The sequence below is a fragment of the Camelina sativa genome, chromosome 19 (genome assembly GCF_030686135.1).
Source record: "Camelina sativa cultivar CO46 ecotype springtype chromosome 19, ASM3068613v1".
Classification (NCBI taxonomy): Eukaryota; Viridiplantae; Streptophyta; class Magnoliopsida; order Brassicales; family Brassicaceae; genus Camelina; species Camelina sativa.
The window spans coordinates 10,725,948-10,739,488 of record NC_141898.1 but is presented as its reverse complement, the minus strand read 5'-3'; the positions used below and the strand labels follow the sequence as shown (position 1 = coordinate 10,739,488).

The 13,541-nt window shown below is 36.7% G+C and overlaps 2 non-coding genes across 2 annotated transcripts; one reads left to right on the top strand and one right to left on the bottom strand.

The window, feature by feature from the left end:
• Positions 1-3,531: 3,531 nt before the first annotated feature.
• Positions 3,532-3,638, bottom strand: LOC147920399 (small nucleolar RNA R71). Its single transcript, XR_015591937.1, has one exon. It is a non-coding gene; the product is annotated as a small nucleolar RNA R71 (small nucleolar RNA).
• A 7,119-nt stretch (positions 3,639-10,757) lies between these two features.
• Positions 10,758-10,864, top strand: LOC147920398 (small nucleolar RNA R71). Its single transcript, XR_015591945.1, has one exon. It is a non-coding gene; the product is annotated as a small nucleolar RNA R71 (small nucleolar RNA).
• The last annotated feature ends 2,677 nt before the right edge of the window (positions 10,865-13,541 follow it).

The following is a 13,541-nucleotide window of genomic DNA, read 5'->3' as shown; positions in this document are numbered from 1 at the left end:
TATAAAATACTTATGCATAGCAATTTGTGTTTGTGGTGCAGGTAAAGGCAAAGTGTGATCGTGGAATCAAGGCAATGAAGAGAAGGATGTTCTAGTGGCTCGCTTGGTTTTCTGGCTTCTGTTAGGTTGCTAGAGTTGAGTCCTAGAATGTTGTTTATGATTGCTGGTTTTCTGGTTTATGTTGATTGGATCATTAGTTTATGGTTGGAATTATTATTAGATATTATTTATTGGTTATTGGACTATTGGTGATTCATTGATATTGTTCGCTGTCTTCGTGTGTTTGTGGTTAGGTAGTTAGTGGGTATGGACCATTAGTTGTAGGGTATTTATTATTATTATTTATTATTGTAAAAAAAAAAACCGGATCGGTTCGTTTCATGTTTGTTGGTATTATGTGTCAATAGAATCTTAGTTAGAGGGTAAAATAGTGAATGAACATAAGAAAAGTAAGTAAGGTTTTGAAAGTGTGTGATAGTGAACATATAGATTTAAAACTGTGTTAGAAGGCAAATTATTTTTGAAAAAAAAAGTATTCTAAATTTGAGCTATGTGGCATATAGCCAAATCTGATTCCATTTATTATCATGTATGTCGTCGATTTTAAATTTAGAATTAAAGATTCTCTTAATTTATCATAGCAATCAAATAAACTTTCTCTAATTTATTTTAAGCACTTGGGAGAATCTTTCTTGGCACTACTCTGAAAAAAAAAATGGTTCAATCATTTTAGATCTTAAAGAAAAGTAATTGCTTCGATGCAGTTTGATATATAAGCATATGTTGACTTCATTTTCATTAATGTTCAATATCACTGGAAAAGCACTAAGCAGAATGATGGTGAAAACGGGCAATTCTTCTAGCACAAACCACATGAATCATAAATTATTGCATGAGAATATGAACGCAATATTCAAGTAATAAACCACTTGAATATTTCATAAGCAGACTAAGAAACCTCTAAAGTGAAGCTTGAACTTGGATGGGAATATGCCAGTGTAAAGGGATAAGGAAAAAATTAGATGAATTATCATATAATATTTTCGTAAACGTATCGTTAATATAATGATGATAATAAAAGGGTTTTGTGCAAAAGAACCTTTTCAAATAATATTTTTTGCAACTTAACACACCAATTTAAATAAATGCAAGTCAATACTACAAACTCAAACTTCACCCGCAATATAACTTTTGCACGTGTATAGATTCTATAAACTGTATAAATTCGTGTATGTGTAATAAAAATAAGTCGAAGGTTTATCATTTTGTAATAGCATGTGCCCATAAAAATAAGAGAAACAAGGTTTATCATTTTGCATTACATAACAGTGTATATAGTGAATTAAAATTAAAACTTACAATTGTGTTATGAGTAAGTGTGATATATCATGGTTTTTAGGTGTTTTTAATCATAATATAAGTTTTATTTATAGAGTTTTTTTAGTATTTTTAGAGTCTTTTGAGTCTTTATAGGATTTAGCATGGATGGGAGCATAACGGAGATAAATAGGAAGATTTGGAGCTTAATCAAGCATTAAAGCTGAGCTACAAAGTTGAGAGGCGAATTCAGAAGTCAGCATCGATCGATGCAACTGCTGGCATCGATCGACACAGAGCCAAAGACGAAATCGGAGGTTTTTCACACAAGTTTTGAAGATTTACAGAACCGCCCCAAAATTTTTTATATTTGCATCATTAGTCCCTAGACGTGTTTTAGGAATATTTATAGGATTTTTATGGTCATTGTTTAGACCTAAGCTTTTTTTTCCTGCAACTATTGAGAGAGAAAACCCTGAGAGATTTTAGAGAGTTTTTGGAGAGAAGAATCAAGACTCTTTCTAGAGAAAATTCAGAACTCATTTTCTACATCTTTTAATCTCTTAATGCAATTTATTCAGAATATGATTTGTTCTTCATTGATTATGTCTGAGTAGTTTGCATGTTAGGTTTAGGGTTTTTTTTAAGGTTTTTATGGTTTATTAGATCTGTTATTTTTAGGATTCATTATCTTGTGTGATCTTCATCTTAGGTTGTTCTTCATATTAATTCATGACTGATCACCTAGAATTAATAACCTAGGAAAATAAATTGATATGAGAGTATAATTGATTATCCTGATAAAACCTTTTGATGAGCAAAATTATTTCCTGCAAAGAGATTTGATTTAATAATTTTGTGAACTATCTAAACTTGTTTTTAAAACTGATTTTTAACCTTGAATTTTACAAAGAGATTTGAATTTTCTGGTTTTAAATTTAGATAATATTTGCAGTGAGAACTGATTTATTTTACAAAAGAGTTTAGAGTTCTAGATACGTGTTAAATTGCTTGAATCCTATTAATTTATTGATTTAATAATATGTAATTTCCTGAGAAATTCCCTATGCCTAGCTCTCTGATCCTTTGAATTTACAATACTTTTAAATTCTGTTTTTACATTGTTTTTAAATTAATATTTTGGTTTAGCATAATTAAAAGATTATTAAATCTATTGTATGATCTAGAGTCCTTGTGATACGATCCCTAAGTACTACAATTGATCTCTTAATTTGAGAGAGTAGCTCAGGGTTAAATTTGAGCATATCAAATTTTGGCGCCGTTACCGGGGACTCTTTTGATTCACCATTAGATTAAAGTCTTTGATTTTATCTAAATTTTTATTTTCTTATTTTACTCACACGCTTTTGTTTCTTTTCTCTTCTGTATTTCAGGTACATGCCTAAGCCTAGCACCAGGAAAAATCCAATTGGTCTAGTTGTTAAGCTTACAAACCAAGAGTTAGTACAACTAGAGCGTAAAAACACAAAAGCAGCCAAGTCAGTGAAGATGGTCAAAACACTCATATTGAGACATGATGAGGCTGGAGTTTTGAGGGATCAAGAGGGCAATATGCGGAACGAACAAGGCCAGAAACTTGATGCTGAAGGACAAGTTATTCAGGAAGAACTTGTCGTGGTTGAGGATGATGCATGGGGCGTCGAGCGACGCAATGATGGCATCGATCGACGCAACCAAGAAGGCATCGACCGACGCAACATTAGCGTCGATCGACGCAACATTGGTGTTGATCGACGCAATGCCAGAGCTGGTGCGAATGGTGCGGATTTGGATGGTAACGACCAGCAGAACCTTCAGGGCAGACGGGATAACAATGGAGAGCTTGTCAAGACTCTTGCGGACTTCAACAGACCATACTTGTTCTATGAGAACCGCTCCGCAATTGTCCTTCCTCCATTCCCAGGAATGATTTTGAGCTGAAGTCTGCCTACTTTGCTCTTGTTGGACAAAGACCATTCCAAAACTTGCCGCATGAGAGGCCTCTAGACCACATTGAAACACTTTGAGGATATAGTCACAAGCATCAAGGCTAATGGAGTCACAGAGGACTATCTCTACTGCAAGCTCTTCCCCTACTCTCTTGCTGGGGAAGCATCTCATTGGCTAAAGCAACTCAAACCAGGATCTCTGAAGACCTGGAATGACATCAAGGTGGCATTTTTGAACTACTTCTATGATGATGCGATGTCTGATGAGCTGAGGATTAAGCTCTCCACCTTTAGACAAGTACTAGTTGAATCTTACAAAGCTGCTTGGGTGAGGTTCAAAGCATACCAGAGAGATTGTCCACATCATGGGTTCTCAGAGGTGCAATTGATTAGTATCTTATTCAGTGGTATTGATTGGAGGTATCAGATGGCTTTGGATGCTGCTAGTTATGGAAACTTCAAGACAAGGTACCCAGATGAAGCTGAACAGTTGATTGAAAGGCTAGCATCAAGCAACAGCACTAAGAATGTGGACCTAGAGCGGAAAAGAGCACATGAAGGCAATGGTTCAAATCAGTTTGCTGCGGTGAATGCTAAGTTGGATACAGTCCACAATCTTCCTATGGGAAAGAAGTCTGTCCATTTTGCTGAAGATGTTGAGACTTTTGAGCCAAAGCCAGAGATTACCGAAGAAGGTGTTAACTATGTGTATGGAGCTGGATCAAAATCAGAGATTTGGTCATAAATATTCATTCTCAGGAAATCCAAACAACAACTTCACTAGGAACTATGGTTCTTCTTCTTACCAACCCCTCCCTCCATCCAATTCAGAGAGCAAGATGGAATCAATGATTGGACAGATTTTGGAAGGTCAACAGAAGTTGACAGTGGACTTCAATGGGAAGATTGATTCTATGTACACTGAGCTGACTGGGAAATTCAATGCATTAAACACTCATGTCAAGAAGCTGGAGAATCAAGTGATTCAGACTGCTGGGTCTGTTAAAAGACAAGAAGAACTTCTTTCTAGAAGAACAGAGATGAACCCTAAGCATGCTTGTAATGCAATTTTGATGAACAGAGTCACCATCCATCGAGGTAAACTCACTCCAGAATGAGAGCATGGATCGACACAACATTAGCATCGATCGACACCCCCCTGCAAACAGCTTCGGTTTCGGTTCCAGTTCCACAAATCGATTCAGAAAAAGCTTATAAGCCTAAGGTTCCTTTTCCTAAGCCTAGGAGGGCTAAGCATGAGCTTGAAGAAGCTAGATGCAAGGCTATGATGGACAAGATAATTATTGAGATGCCTTTGATTGATGCAGTCAAGTTTTCTCCTAGTATTAAGCGGTATGTCAAGAGAATGGTCACTAATGGTTTGAGTCCTGAGGAAGGAGCTTTGCTAACCAAGGATGTCAGCTCAATTCTGTTGAAGCAGCCTCCACAGAGAAAGAAAGAAACGAAGCAGAAAGTGGTTGTTTCTAAGGAAGTGAGTGCAGTAATTCAGTGCAGGACTGTTGAGAAGTTACCAGATCCTGGAAGTTTCGTACTTGATTGCTCTATCTCTGCAGAACGGTTTTCTCATTCACTCTGTGATCTCGGTTCTAGTATCAACTTGATGCAACATTCTGTTGCTGTGAGACTTAGATGACAGATTTCAAGCCAACTATGATCTCTCTTATCTTAGCTGATAGATCCAGAAGGATTCCTGAAGGTGTTTTAGAGGATATTCCAATCAAGATTGGAGATTGCATGATTCCCACTGACTTTGTGGTGCTGGAATATGACAAAGAGCCTAGTGATCCTCTCATCCTAGGCCGCTCTTTCTTGGCTATAGCTGGTGCCATCATAGATGTGAAGAAGGGACACATAGCCTTGAATGTAGAAGATTTGGTTATGAACTTTGAGATGGACAAGCTGAGAAGGGTTCCCACTATTGATGGTCAGACATTTTCTATGGAAATTGCTTCTGATGATGATCCGCTAATAGAGCTTCATGAAGACATTACTGTTGGCTATGTCAAAGAGTCGGAACATGTTGAGAAAGTGAGTAAGCAAGCTGTTAAGCTTGAAGATTGGAGTGGAGATCATCTAATCAGTACTAGAGACCATGATGAGGTTCTGATCCATGACAAGTCGCTGGTAGATGATGTTTTTGTAATGGAAACACGGATTTCGGAGGTTAGCTGCAGAATCGGTGAAGAAACACGAGTTGCAGGCCTAGCATCGATCGATGCAGCTGTAGCATCGACACACCTCCACGAGAACGTCCGGAATTGTCCAAAACCGAAGATTCTCGAGTTGATTCCTTAGCTGTAAGTTCTAGACCAGTTGTAAAGCTGAAATCTCACCATTCTACAGTCAAGAACCCACAGGTAAGGCCAAGGTATGCATCTTCTTCACCTAAACCTTCTCCTCTCATCAATAAGAATTTCAAAGGTACAAAAACTGTTTTGCAGTTAACCAAGCCACGTGATTATCGTAGAGCGCTTGTTTCTTCTATTGATGATTTTGCAGGACTTAATAGAAAGCCACCCATACCTCAGCCCCGCTCTGGTCATGATTGATATGCTCAAATTTAACTCTGAGCTACTCTCTCAAATTAAGAGATCAATTGTAGTACTTAGGGATCGTATCCACAAGGACTCTAGATCACACATTAGATTTAATAATCTTTTAATTATGCTAAATCAAATATTATTTTAAAAACAATGCAGAAACAGAATTAAAAAGTGTTGTAAATTCAGGAATTAAAAACGCTAGGCGTAGGGAAATTTTCAGGAATTTGTGAAATATTAAATCAATCAACAAATTAGGATTCAAGGAATTAAGATCAGATCTAGAACTCTAAACTCTTTTGTAAAAAAAATCAGGTCTCACTGCAAATATTATCTAAATTTAAAACCAGAAAATCTATATCTCTTTGCAAAATTCTAGGTAATAAATCAGCTTTAAAAAGAAGTTTAGATTGTTCACAAAATTATTAAATCAAATCTCTTTGCAGGATATAATTTTGCTCATCAAAAGGTTTTATCAGGAAAATCAATTATATTCTCATATCAATTTATTTTCCTAGGTATTAATTCTAGGTGATCAATCAAGAATTAATATAAAGAACAACCTAAGATGAAGATCTAGAAAGATAAAGAAACCTAAAAATAACAGATCTAATAAATCATAAAAACTCTATGAAAAAACCATGAACCTAAAAAAAGATCTACTCATACATATTTGCAAGAACACAAATCATGAATAAAATAGATAGCATTAAGAGATTAAAAGAAGTAGAAAAGGAGTTCTGAATCTTCTCTCCAAAAACTCTCTAAATCTCTCAGGGATTTCTCTCTCAAAAGGTTGCAGGAAAAATAAAGCTTAGGTCTAGACAATGACCATAAAAATCCTATATATATTCCTAAAACACGAATGGGGACTAATGATGCAAATATGGAAACTTTGTGGCAGCTTTGTAAATCTTCAAAACTTGTGGGAAAACTTCCGATTTCTTCTTTGGCCCAGCATCGATCGACACTAAGGTAACATCGGTCGATGCATACTCTGAATTCGTCTCCCAACTTTGCAGCTTCAGCCTCAATGCTTGATTATACTCCAAATCCTCCTATTTAGCTCCATTATGCTCCCATCTATGCTAAAACCTATAAAGACTCGAAAGACTCTAAAAATACCAAAAAGACTCTATAAATAAGACTTATATCATGGCTAAAAACACTTAAAAACCATGATATATCAACTCCCTCAGACTTAGCCTTTGCTTGAAAGCAAAACATAAACTTAGATCTGTGAAAGAGGTTTGAAAACGCAGAAACTAATTTTCTTTTTAAAGTAATGCCATGATCATCCAAACCATAATCCATATGCTTAGCAGATAAATCCAAATCGAACCACCATATACTTCTCCGTTGACTTTCATAGCATCCCAAATTCCAACCAAATTCCAATACTTCCTCCAATAAGCCTTCATCGGTGGGTTTCATCAATTCGATCAATGTCAAGAACCTTCTAGACTCATTCCCGTACAATACCATAACAAGCAAGATATATCTTTTACCACATGTGGTACTCTTTCTCTCCCCCAGACTTATTCTATTTAATCTTTCTTAGAGCTTTGCTTTGTTTTTTTTTTATCTTCTTCTCTTTTTTTTTTCTCAAAGTTGTAGGCGAATAATGGGGTCATCGGTAATTTACCTACCCCTCGCTTCCAAGCTTTGTGTGATCATTTGACTCAAGAGTAGAATAATGGGGTCACAGGTAATTTACCTACCTCTCTAAACTGATCAAAATCATTTCATCTTTTATTCACTCTTTTTTTTTTTTAAAACAAAGCTCTCAGGAAAAATATTTCAAACTTTAATAAGGGAGAGGAGTACCATTTTCTTTTATGAAATCTTACTTGTCAGGTATGAACAAGGAGTCAAGCTCTATGAACATCAATCTCCTTGATGAGGTAAAAAGAAAAGCGCAGAAATTACCTCAGGCTTTTATGGATTCTATTGGAAATTTGGATGTCTCTGGTTTACTGGTCAGCCATTAGATTTTTCATTAGTCGGATTCTAGATTCAATCTGCAGCATTAATCAACCAAGGCAGTACACTAAAAAGAAAAATCATAGTTCCCAACAAAATTTTGACTCAATAAAACAGTTTTTTTTTTCTTTTTTCTGACACTCAAAAACAAAAATGTAGTTAGTAACTGCCTCCCCCAGACTTAAACAACATTGTCCCCAGTGTTATCAAGTAAGAGATTGCTGAAGAAAAATAAACAAAAAACGAATAAGTATTGAAATTGTGAACAAAATCGTGTTACCAAACTGGATGTTCTGTGTCGACCTATGTTGATGGTGTGTCGGTCGATGCAGAACATTACTCCTGAGTTAGCTGCGATTAATTTGTGTTCCTCTCATTCCTTTGATGTTAGCACTGCTAAGAATCACTCAAACACAAGATTAAACGCAACATGATAGATAGAAATTCATAATTCAATACAAATTCAAACTGACTCAAAGTGGAAAAGAAAAACCTATCAGTGGGTTGCCTCCCACTAAGCGCTTGTTTTCAGTCATTAGCTTGACTATGTCGGATCTCAGGCATCCGGTGGATCGGAACATGGCAATGAATGCTTCCGGGAGAATGTCCTCTTCATCCAAGGTGGAGTGTAGGCAGTAGGTGCATGAGATCCGCCAAGGATGTGAGGAACCGGACCAGGGAGGGACTTAGGAATGGGTGGCTTTCTTTTAAGTCCTGCAAAATCATCAACAGAAGAAGCAAGCGCTCTACGATAATCTTGTGGCTTGGTTAACTGCAAAATAGTTTTTGTACCTTTGAAATTCTTATTGATGATAGGAGAAGATTTAGGTGATGCATACCTTGGCCTTACCTGTGGCTTTTGGACTGTGGAATGGTGAGATTTCAGCTTTACAATCGATCTAGGACTTGCAGCTAAGGAATTAACTCGAGTATCTTCAGTTTTGGACAAGTCCGGACATTCTTGTGAAGGTGTGTCGATCGATGCAACAGCTGCATCGATCGATGTTGTGTCTGCAACTCGTGTCTCTTCAAAAATTCTGCAACTTTCCTTAGCTATCCGTGTTTCCAGTACAAAAACATCATCTACTAGCGATTTGCCATGGATCAGAACCTCATCATGGTCTCTAGTACTGATTATATGATCTCCACTCCAATCTTCAAGCTTAACAGCTTGCTTACTCACTTCCTTAACAGGCTCCCACTCTTTGACATACCCAGCAGTAATGTCTCCAAGAATCTCTATGATCGAATCATCATCAGATGCAATTTCCACAGAAAATGTATGACCATCAATAGTGGGAACCCTTTTCAGCTTGTCCATATCAAAGTTCATAACCAAATCTTCTACATTCAAGGCTATGTTTCCCTTTTTAACATCAATGATGGCACCAGCTGAAGCCAAGAAAGAGCGTCCTAAAATGAGAGGATCATTAGGCTCTTGGTCATATCTCAGCACCACAAAGTCAGTGGGAATCATCAATCTCCAATCTTGATTGGAATATCCTCTAAGACACCTTCAGGAACTCTTCTGGACAGATCAGCTAAGATAAGAGATATCATAGTTGGCTTGAAATCCGTCAACCCAAGTCTCACAGCAACAGAATGTGGCATCAAGTTTATACTAGAACCGAGATCGCAAAGAGAGTGAGCAAACCGTGCTGCAGAGATAGAACAATCAAGTACAAAGCTTCCAGGATCTGGTAACTTCTCTGCAATCCTACTTTGAATCACTGCACTAACTTCCTTAGATACAACCACTTCTTGCTTCATATCCTTCTTCCTCTGTGGAGGCTGCTTCAAAAGAATTGAGCTGACATCCTTTGTAAGCAGTGCTCCTTCCTCAGGACTCAATCCATTGGTGACCATTCTCTTGACATATCGCTTAATCCCAGGAGAAAACTTGACAGCATCAATCAAAGGCATCTCTATCATCATCTTATCCATCATAGCTTTGCATCGAGCTTCTTCAATCTCCTGCTTAGACCTCCTAGACTTAGGAAAAGGAACCTTAGGCTTATAGGCTTGCTCTGAATCAGATGGTTGAACTTGAAGAGAAACCGGAGCTGTTCGTGGGGGGCATCGATCGATGCTGATGCTGTGTCGATCGATGCTTGATTGAGTAGGCATCGATCGATGCTGCTTCATATCGGTCGATGCAAACTCTGCAACCGTATCATTGTCTCCTTCCTTCACCAAAATTGCATTGCAAGCATGCCTTGGATGGGTCTCTGTTCTTCTAGAAAGAAGTTCCTCTTGTCTTTTAACAGACCCAGCAGTCTGAATCACTTGATTCTCTAGCTTCTTGACATGAGTGTTTAATGCTTCAAACTTTCCAGTCAGTTCATTGTAGACATTATCAATTTTCCCATTGAATGTCAATGTCAACTGCTCTTGTCCTTGAAGAATCTGATCAAGCATGGCCTCCATTCGACTCTCAGAAGTCTGTGCAGGTGGAGCCTGATAAGATGAATTACCATAAGTCCTTGTAAATTCGGTGTTCTGTTGTTGCATCTGGTAATCCGGCTTAGGAGTGTAGCTTGAAGATTTCCCACTGTAAGGTCTGCTGCCCTGCTGGTTGCCAAATTTATGTGTCTGATATCCAGCTCCATACACATAATTGACATATTCTTCTATAGTCTCTGGCTTTGGCTCAAAAGTCTCAACATCTTCAGCAAAATGGACAGACTTCTTTCCCACAAGAAGATTGTGCACTGTATCCAGCTTAGCATTCACTGTAGCAAACTGATTTGAATCATGACCTTCATGTGCTCTTCTCCGCTCTAAGTCTGCATTCTTAGTATTGTTGCTTGATGCTAGCCTCTCTATCAACTTTTCAGCCTCATCTGGGTACCTTGTCTTGAAGTTCTCATCACTAGCAGCATCCAAAGCCATCTGATACCTCCAGTCAATACCGCTAAAGAAGATACTGATCAACTGCACCTCTGAGAACCCATGATGCGGACAGTCTCTCTGGTATGCCTTGAACCTCACCCAAGCAGCTTTGTAAGATTCAGAAGGTCCTTGTCTAAAGGTTGAAAGTTTAATCCTCAGCTCATCATAGAAATAGTTCAAGAATGCCACCTTGATGTCATGCCAGGTTGTCAGAGATCCCGGTTTGAGTTGCCTTAGCCAATGAGAAGCTTCTCCAGCAAGAGAGTAGGGGAAAAGCTTGCAATAGAGATAGTCCTATGTGACTCCATTAACCTTGATGCTGGTGACTATATCCTCAAAGTGCTCAATATGGTCTAGAGGCTTCTCATGCGGTAGGTTATGGAAAGGTCTTTGGCCGACAAGAGCGAAGTAGGCAGGCTTCAACTCAAAATCATTCCTTGGGAATGGAGGAGGGACAATTGCGGAGCGGTTCTCATATAATAAGTCTGGTCTGTTGAAGTCCGCAAGAGTCTTGACAAGCTCTCCATTGTCGTCCTGTCGCCTCTGAACATTCTCCGCATCGGCTCGGGCATTGCATCGATCGACCCCAAGGTTGCGTCGGTCGATGCCTTCCTGGTTGCATCGATCGATTCCATCAATCACCCAGCTGCGTCGATCGATGCAGTCACGCGACGTATCACCGAACGCGATCTCCTCCATTCATTGTCAGCTCCATGAAGCCAAATCCGACTTCAACAAGCCAACAACCACCACGACAACCAAGCACAAACAAGCACACAAGCAATCAATCACTCAAAAACACCCAAAACACATCCAAACACTTAGATAAGTCATGGTCACGCAGTCACCTCTAAACCAGCAGATTTGACGAAGAACAGTGAGATCCAAAACTTCCAACGACCTCTACTCGACACCCACGCTCAGATCTTCTTCTCCATAAAATTTTTATAAAACCTCAGAAACCTCTCATGAACTTCTTAGAATTTTTCTCTTCTTTCTCTTCTTCTAGGAACGACAAAAGTGGCTAAAGAAAACTAAGTGGCGTCGAGTTTTCCCTTTAGATACTCTTGTCCTAGGTTTCCATCAAAACAAACTGCGTCAAATCAGAGAAAATAGAACTAATCCGAACACCATCCGCCCGGTTGCATCGACCGATGCACTCCACTCCCTAGCGTTGATCGATTCACAAACCAGATTTCTGGTTTGCGGGTGTTAGAGAAACGTTCATCATAAACGTTGTTTTATTATTATATGTTGCAGGGTTTTCACATACATCTCCAAAATTATATATACATTATGTGTAATCTTTATGTTGGCATTCACATGGGTAGGAAGACCTACGTTCATTATGTTGTTTCTACAAAAGAACCAAAAAAAGCCATTAACTCTGATGATTTACAATCTTTCTATTTGGTGAGGTTGTTTTCATGACTTTTTCTATGAAGAAAAATATATAAAATCCTAAATCAATAACATAATAATTGAATTTGTTAACAATCTATATTTTTTTGTTTTAGTTGAATAACATAAAACTTTTAATGACTTTATAAAACTCTTAATCCAATAACACTAGATTTCTGAAGATTTTAGATAAGCTTTTACAAATCCACAACTAATAACACCAAATTTTAAAAAAGTTTTAAATAGTCTTGATTGAATAAAAACAAATTCTACTTAACATTTAAAGTCATTAAAATTCTATTTAAATCTCAAACTAATAAAAGAAAAGAGAATTTGGAAGAGCTGAGTTGGTTATTTCACATAAGGGACTGAAGAGCCTCAAATTTGTCATCACGTTTTGTAAACACATTTCACATTAAAGGTTTTATCTTTCTTCAACTTGGCTATTTTCCTCTCTTAAGAAATTTCATTCCATTGGTTTGGGAGCTAGTAAACTGAAACATTTGTAGTAAATTTAAATTTTTAGTTTATTACTAATAAAAGAGATAATTTGAGACTTCTAAAGCTAGCCACATCTGGTAAAAAAAAATGTTTGTATAACACACTTTGTAAACCTCTTTATAAAAATAACACACTTTCAAAGAAGTAGACACTTTGAAGATTGTTTGTCCACAAATTGGAAGATAGTACCTCAAAAATGATGAACCTATATCCAAAAAAAATGATAGTACCAATTCTATCTTTTTTTTTTCTTTTTTTCTCCTGATTGTTTCCCCCTCTCTATTTCTCTTTCTATTTTTCTTTTTTTCTCTTTTCTTTTTCTTATTTATAAAGCTATTATCAAAATATTTTCTACTTATTTTGGTATAATACATCGTGAATATAATTTTTATAGATTTTAAGATGCATTTTGCTATATGTATTAAATGAATTATATTATACATTGTCCATTTATATATAGTTGAACATTAGTTCATTTATACATGGATGGTTAATAAAACTGTTCAAATTCTTTACATGTTCAAATTAGTTTTATCTTATCCACGATGATTTGAACATATAGACAACTTTTTATCGATATAATTTACAAAATTTTAATATGTAATAAGATGGGTTGTCCACTTATTCTCATCCATATGACTATGAATATGTGGTGAAATATATGTTTTTAAAGAAACTTGTCAATAAAGTTCACCATTAACCTTGAATAGTTGTTTTGGTTTATAGTTATTTATGACTAATTTACCAAACCACAAATTATTTGATCATATGTTTTTAAATCACTAAACTCAAGTATATATATATATATATATATATATATATATATATGTATGTATATCAATAAACGATATTTCAATTGACCCATCCACTCATCTAAAAAAAATGTTCAACTTTAAATGAACAATAGTATATGATATAATAATTCACCTAAAATATA